Consider the following 7904-nt stretch of genomic DNA (forward strand, 5'->3'; position numbering starts at 1 on the left):
TCTCTGAGAGCCAATGTTGTCTCCATCCTCAAAAAGGGGAGAAATAAGGATCTGAGCAATTACCAACCAGTTAGATTAATGTCAATGCCAGGAAAAGTTTGAGAACAGTCAGTTTGTGAGCACTTAGAAAAGAAAGCTGTGATTATTAGGACCCAGTATGGGTTCCTCGAGAGCAAGTCATGGCAATCTAATCTTAGCTTCTCTTTCAAACTCTTTCTTTCTCTTTGATAGAGTTGCAAGCTTGGTAGATGAGGGAAATGCTGTGAATGTAGTACTGTATAACTTGATTTCAGCAAAGCTTTTGACAAAGTTCTCCATGATATTGTTGCAGACAAGTTCGTATAAGTTGGGGTAGATAATAATTTCTGAGAATTTGTAATTGCTTAAAACCAATAAATCTCAAACCATCCAAAAGAGTGTCTACTAATGGTTGATCTTTACCTAAGTGGAGTCACTAGGATTAGTGTCACTCCAGTGCGGTAACTCATGCTGCCAGCTCCAGGCTGCCTGGCATATACTCCAGCTGTCCCCCTCCTCCAACCAAGCCAGTTTTGTTTTAGTGGTGGGTCCAGATCTGGTGGGCCTGCTGACCAAATGGAAAAAGGAGGTAACTCTTTTTCCTGCTTGGCCAGCAGCCCTGCCAGGCCCAGAAAACAGCCCCTTTCAACCACCAGCTGCTGCTGCTACCTGACAGCCCTTTCCAGGGCAGCCAGGGCTGCTGGTAAAGTGGGAAACCGAGAAGGGGCTTCTGGGTGGCAGAAGCACCCCACCTCCACCAGCAGCCACAGCCAATAGACACCAGAGGCATCTTGACTAGCAGAGGGGAGTGGTTTGGGGATATCTTGGGATGGATAAGAGTGACCTGCCCACCAGGTGTTTGCCCCACTCTGCGGTGCCACCCAGTGTGCTCCGCACCTCATGCACCCCCCTACTGAAGCCTCTGCTTCATCCTGGGGACAAGTGTATAGTGGGGTGCCACAGGGTTCTGTCCTGGGCCTAGTCTTGTTCAACATCTTTATAAACTACCTGAATGACAAAATAGAGGGCATGCCATCAAATATGCAGATGTCACACTAAATTAGAAGAGGTAGATAATACACCACAGGGAAAGACCAAAGTTCAAAATGACCATAACAAACTGCAGAGCTGGGACAAAAGGAACAAAATGAATTTCACCAGGGCTAAATGTAAGGTACAACACCTAAGCAAGAAAAAAATAAGTGCACAAATACAGGATGGGTGACACATGGATTGAAAGCAGAAAGTGTGAAATGGTTTGAAGGGTCTTACTAGAAGTTAAACTAAACATATGTCAACAATGTGATGTGGTCACCAAAAAGCCAGTGCAATGCTAGGCTGCATCAAAAAGAGCATAGTATCCACATCAAGGGAAGTAGAAGAGCCACTTCATTTTGCTTTGCTCAGACCTCACCTGGAATATTGTGTGCACCAAATTTCAAGGATAGTAACAAGCTGGAACAAGCCCAGAGAAAGGTGACCAAAATGATATAAGTCCTGGAAACCAAGCCCTATGAAGAACATCTTAGGGAGTTAGGAATGGGTAGACTGGAGAAGAGAAGGCTGAGAAGTGATATGATAGCCATCTTCAAATATATGAAGGGAAATCATGTAAAAGATGATGCAAGTTTTTTTCTGCTATTGCAGAGAATTGGATTTAAGCTAAAGAAAAGAAAAAGGTGCGGTGGCTCAAGTGGTTAAGATTCTGACTCTGTTGATTGCAAGATCAGCAGGTTGACAGTTTGAGGCCCGGGTGCCGCATCACTAGTCCCAGATTCTGCCAATCTAGCAGTTCGAAAGCATGCAAATGCAAGTAGATAAATAGGTACCACTCTGGTGGGAAGGTGAACAGCATTCTATGCAATCATACTGGCCACATGATCACAGAGTAGTTTCTGACAACACTGGTTCTTCAGCTTAGTAACGGAGATGAGCACTTGTCCCCTATGGTTGGACACGACTTGACAACTTTGTCAATGAGGAATACCTTTACCTTAAAGAAGAAGAATGAAAAGAGGAAGAAAGGAAATTGGGAAGAATAGAATTCCACTCTCCAAGATTAAACTGCCTGGGAGGGTGGTGAATTCTCCTCCTTTGGAAACATTTAAACATAGGTTTGATGGCCAGGTCTCAGGAAGTCTTCATCTGGGTTTTCCTGTGCAGTAGAGGATTGGATTAGGTGGCACTTCCAGTCCTTTGAACTCTCGTAATTCCAGGATGCTGTTTGAACATTCACCATATAACTGAAGTTGATTTTTATGTTTAAAATTGTAATGATCAAGAATTTGTATATTCAGTCAGGAGTACAGTGTCAACAACATCTCTTCTCATTCCCAGGAGAACTGAAGCAAACTTCAGATACACTGAAACATAGCAGGAAATTTCACTCCTTCATTAAGATTTCAGCACCACTCAGATTTAATGCTTGCAAAAGTCCCAGAACTATCAAGGGAACATAATCCTTGCCAGACAAAAGACTAAAAAAACAAAACAAAACCCTTTCTGCATGATGCCTGACCCGATCCAGTTTCCATAACAGCTTCCTCACAACAAACATGAGGTGATGAAGCCAAAAGGCAGGTGATGTGCAGCTGAACTGAAGTGGAACAACTTGAGCCATGGCTAAACTGGACCAGAAAGCAAATTAAATGACATACCGATTCAACCTCTGAAGTGTTTTCCTACAGCTCTGCAGCCAATATGCTTTGTTGCATATGTGCTACTCAAGAGAAGATGATTAAAAACCTGCCTCTGATAAAGATCTTGCATTTCTAGAATGCTGACTGATCCCAGGCTATATATAGCAACGGATTCCTGTGCCAAATGAACAGAGGCCAACAGTAGGATGAGGAAAAAATGCAACAGTTGTTGAGTGGTGAAAAGCATGCCTGAAAAGTAGATATGCTGGACATGATTTCCAGTTCCAGTTCTCAGAAGCACATCAAACTGCATGCCATATACCAGCAGGCTGGAGACCCAAGCAGTGTCCCAGTTCTTAGTAAGTACTGAGAGAGCACTTCAGGTATGCCAAAGAACCAAATGCAAAAAATAATGGAGGCTGAAGCTCTGTCATAATGTCAGAGAAATGAGAATTTTTGCAGATGCAGCTCCTAAGGTTTGACAGTGCTTTAACTGCCATGGCTCAGTGCTATGGAATTGCAGGATTTGTAGTTTAGTGAGATATTTAGCCTTCTCTGTTAGAGAGCTCTGGTGCCACAATAAACTACAGATCCCAGGGCTCCATAGGATTCTGCAGTGTGGCAGCAGCCTTGTTGTTGTTGTTGTGCGCCTTCAAGTTGTATCTGACTTATGGCAACCCTAAGGTGAACCTACCATGGGGTTTTCTTGCCAAGATTTCTTCAGAGGAGGTTTGCCAATGCCTTCCCCTGAGGCTGTGAGCATGTGACTTGCCCAAGGTCACTCAGTGGATTTCATGGCCGAGCTGGGAATTGAACCCTGGAGTCCAGAGTCATAGTCCAACACTCAGACCACTAGGCCACGCTGGTTCTGGCTGCAGTATTAGACAGGGGTTAGAAAGGCTGCAACATGCTGAAATGCTCTCTTCCAAACAGCCATTTCAAAGTACAGGAGATGCAGTCTTCATAGCTATTTCAATTATTCATATTGTTTTCCTTAGAGACTCCTTATTTCTTTATTTACTGCAGAAGTGCACCCAATAATTTATCTCCCTTCCAGCATTTTCACATGTACAACCCACACTGTAGTTCCAGTTTAAGATTTATCATTATTATCACCATCACCATCATTACAGGTTGAACCTCCCTTATCAAAAATACAAGTGTTTTGGATTTCAATGTTTTTTCAGATTTTGGAATATTTGCATACACACAATGAGATATTTTGGAGATGGGATGCATGTCTAAACATGACATTAATTTATGTTTCACACACTCCATATACACCTAGCTTAAAGGTAATTTTACACAATCTTTTTTAAAAAATTGTATATGAAACAAAGTTTGTGTAAACTGAATCATCATAAAACAAAGGTCACTATCTCACCCAGTGATGAAAAACGTTTTGGATTTTGGAGCATTTTGGATTGCGTTTTTTCGGATAAAGGATACTAAATATGATTTATGATTTATATCCCCCTTTCCCCCAGTCTGGGACTCAAAAAGGCTCACAAAGGTTAAAACAAATACAGCCAAAAATCCATATTGTACAAAAATTAAGAATGTACTTAAGCTATCAACAAAATTAAAATGAGTTAAAACCATAACCATTAAAAAGAATACAATTTCCCCCCCACAAACCATCTATCTTTTGTTTGCTGATACAAGAAAGTCTTCAAATGAGTACAGAAGGATAGCAGAGAGAGGGCAATCCTAATCTCTCTAGGAAAGGAGTCCAAGAGCCTGGGAGCAGCCACCAAGAAGGCCCTCTCCTGTGTGGCCACCTGAGAAGGTGATGGGACAGACAGAAGGGCCTTCCCCCCAAAATCACAAATCACAGCCAGGTTCATATGGGGCAACATTGTGCTATACATGGTTTCATCGCAAGCAGGTCCAGTTATGGAAGGTGCAGCTGCATTTACAATCCTCTGTTCTTGCTTGTGACATCACAAACCACTAACTTCTCTAATCCAAGGGTGCAAAATTGTGTAGTCTTCCAGATATTGTTGAGTTGCAACTCCTAGCATCAACTCACCATTGCTACACTGGCTAGGGCTGTTGGAAATTGCAGTTCAGCAATGTCTGGAAAGCTGCACAGTTCCCACCCTTAGTTTATTTGAAGAAATCTCTATCAGCATTGCCAAATGTTCTCAGCATTATGAGCTGTCCGATCTAGTCTCTCTTCCTATACCTTTTCTAAAAGGGTGCCTGACCTCATACATTGCTGGCATAAATGGGCAAGAGTTTCCACTGAATTCAAGATCTGGCAGCTATTCATCCTAAAACACTCAACTTTACTCTTGGCTGCAAGCCTGTAGGCTCTGACAAGAAACCCAACCCATTACGTCATGCCGATAAGCCATTTATAAAAAGACAGGCTAGATCTGACGCCTGCTTGCCAAGGAGACAAAGGGGGAAACCAAGACAGGACTGCTAATGAGGTCATGGCTGATGGATTCACAAGAAGTGATTCTGGGAAGAGATTATTTTTGCCAAGACCCGAGAACTTCCATCACGTTGCAATGAAAGAAAACCAGAGACAGATATTCTCATGAATTTAACTGGAGAAAAGTTTCAGCAAACTTTTCCAAACATCACAGGATAAAAATAGAGGTCTATGTTTTAAAAAAGAAAAGAAAAACATAAAATATTCTACATTAACCTCAAATGACCCATATAAAATTTAACTTTTCAATTAATGTCTATAGAATGCATTTATCTTCACTCATGCCTCCACATTTGCTGGGATTAGGGGCACAGGACCCCCATGAATATGGGGAAACCACAAATAACAAAACCACTATATTTTTACCTGAGAGAACACCTCTCTAAGAATCTCTAGGTCTTCCGGTGCAACTCTGTGGTCACCGTCTGCCAGACATTGACCACAAAATTGTGCTAGAGAAGCTACAAATGCCTAGTGGAGTGTTCTCTCTAGGAATCTCTAGGTCTTTCAGTGTGAATTTTGGTTGAAGTTGACCATAGAGTTGTGCTGGAAGACTTAGATATTCCTAAAGAGAAGATATTAATAAAATCCATGAATAATAATAATAATAATTTATTTTTATCCCGCTTTTCCAATTATCAAAGCAGCGCACAGATTAGAGAAAAGTACATCGAAGTAAAAAATGATAAAAACAGCATTTAAAAACAGTAACAATACAATAACAGGCCAGCTGAGTGGGGAATCCATAAACATTGCAAGGTCCTTAACAGAAGGGGTGAACCATAGAGTAACATCTCATGGGGGGAAGGCTTGAGAAAAGAAGAAGGTCTTAAGATTCTTCTTAAGATATAAGAATATCTTAAGAATAATGAAATCTGCAAAAGTCAGAGCTGCAAGTGTGGACGAGTGTATTATTCTGTATTGATTACATAGCATTCCTTTACTCCTAAAAGCTCAAAGTACTATAAATGACTCTCCTTCTCCATACTTTATTTTCACAACAACAGTGCTACAAGGTAGGTTGGGTTGAGAGAAACGGATGGGGTGAAGGTTACCCAGTGAGAGTCAGTGCAGAGCTTTGAATTAACTTACTAATCAACTCAGTAAGTTATTAACCCGCTCTTTCTAACCACTTCTCATAACTCACTAGATTCTCCAGTTAATGCTGAAGTTGAAAATATGTGTTAGTGATATAGATTGTTAGAATTTGCTAAAGCAAGTGACCCTAGCTATAGCAGGTGACATTCAGGAAAACAAGAAGACCTGCTGCTCTGAAAAAGAAATAACAGAACTGGAAGAAACTTCTTTGGAAAGACAGCAACTTCTCCTAGCCTGTGTGTTCTTCCTTATTAATAACTTTTGCCACCTTGTGAAGTCAAAGGCTTTCATGGCCAGCATCCATAGTTTTTTGTGGGTTTTTCGGGCTATGTGGCCATGTTCTAGAAGAGGTTCTTCCTGACGTTTTGCTAGCATCTGTGGCTGGCATCTTCAGAGCATGTGGCCATGTGGCATCTTCTGAAGATGCCAGCCACAGATGCTGGCAAAACGTCAGGAAGAAACTCTTTTAGAACATGGCCACATAGCCCGAAAAACCCACAAAAAACTATTTTGCCACCTTGACCACACTCTGAAGTTGCTTAGCCTTATGTGCCCCAGTTTCAATGTGTGATATTGGAGTATAAGCAATGATGCCTGGATAGAAAACTGCTTGGGAAACAAATATATATCAGTGCTCCTTGTCAAAGAAGATGGGTGTATACATGTAGGAAATAATTAAAGCATCCTCTAGGGCAAAATGTTTCTTGAAATAAATCTGTTGGATGGCCCCCTTTTTATCTGTTTCATCACTAAGATTGTGGTGCAATCTCTGGTTTGTGTACATCACACCCACCCACACAGAGAGTGTGCAGTGCAAATTTAATTGGTAAAGAGCTGCACTCAGCAACAACAGCAGTAGCACTGCTAGAAAATTGGTTTTTATCAGACTTACAAATATTTCTACAACAGCCACACTCTCATGAAATCTTTTAAAAGCATCACATACTGCAGTGGCTTCAATTCCCCTAAATGCAATGGTAGGAATCATAACCTTTGTCCATTAACTTTGAGTACTGGTTGTTCCAATTAAATAAAATATCCCTTAATACAGATCCACTCTCTCATGTGCTCTGCCCCCCTCCACTTTAATCACAAAACTGTGGCTTATGAAGCAATGTATTTTACTTTAAGAAAAGTAGTTGGAAAATACAGTTGGAACCAAAACTAAAAATCCATCATTTTGGACAATAGAAGAATTTTAAAAACCGTGTTATGTACGGTAATCTGAAATCATCTCAGAATGTGGCAAAGTCTATTGTGAATGTCTGCAGCCTCTGCCCACTTTCCATCTTAAAACTGTAACCAGACTCTCTTGGTCTGAACATCACCCACTTTTTCATTTGCTTTTCATCTTCTCTGCTACAAAGTTCTAGAGGCTGCAAAAGCTTTCACAGTATTCTGTGACCTTTGAGTTAACATATTAATGGAACTATTGTGCCAATTTTGTTTATTATACATTTACCAAAGGTCATGTTTGCAGCTTGATTATCAACTTTATCAACCGTATATTATCAGCTGTATATTTTTTATAATAATTTTATTAAATTATATACAAAATTAAAAGAGGGATACAACGATGCTTAATCTTAAATAAACTTATTCCTTCTATTCCGCCCTCTATACCCTCCCCCCCTTCTATTACTCCTATTGTTGTTGTTACTTTCTTATAGCTATGCTTTCTACATTCCTCTAAAATATCTTCTGGT

At 40.7% G+C, this 7904-nt stretch overlaps 1 protein-coding gene across 2 annotated transcripts in view; it reads right to left on the reverse strand.

The window, feature by feature from the left end:
* The window catches only part of MAPK4 (mitogen-activated protein kinase 4), a 121846-nt gene that overhangs the window by 44714 nt on the left and 69228 nt on the right, over positions 1-7904 (reverse strand). The gene's annotated exons all lie outside the window — the stretch shown is intronic.

The sequence above is a fragment of the Sceloporus undulatus genome, chromosome 2, assembly GCF_019175285.1.
Source record: "Sceloporus undulatus isolate JIND9_A2432 ecotype Alabama chromosome 2, SceUnd_v1.1, whole genome shotgun sequence".
NCBI lineage: Eukaryota > Metazoa > Chordata > Lepidosauria > Squamata > Phrynosomatidae > Sceloporus > Sceloporus undulatus.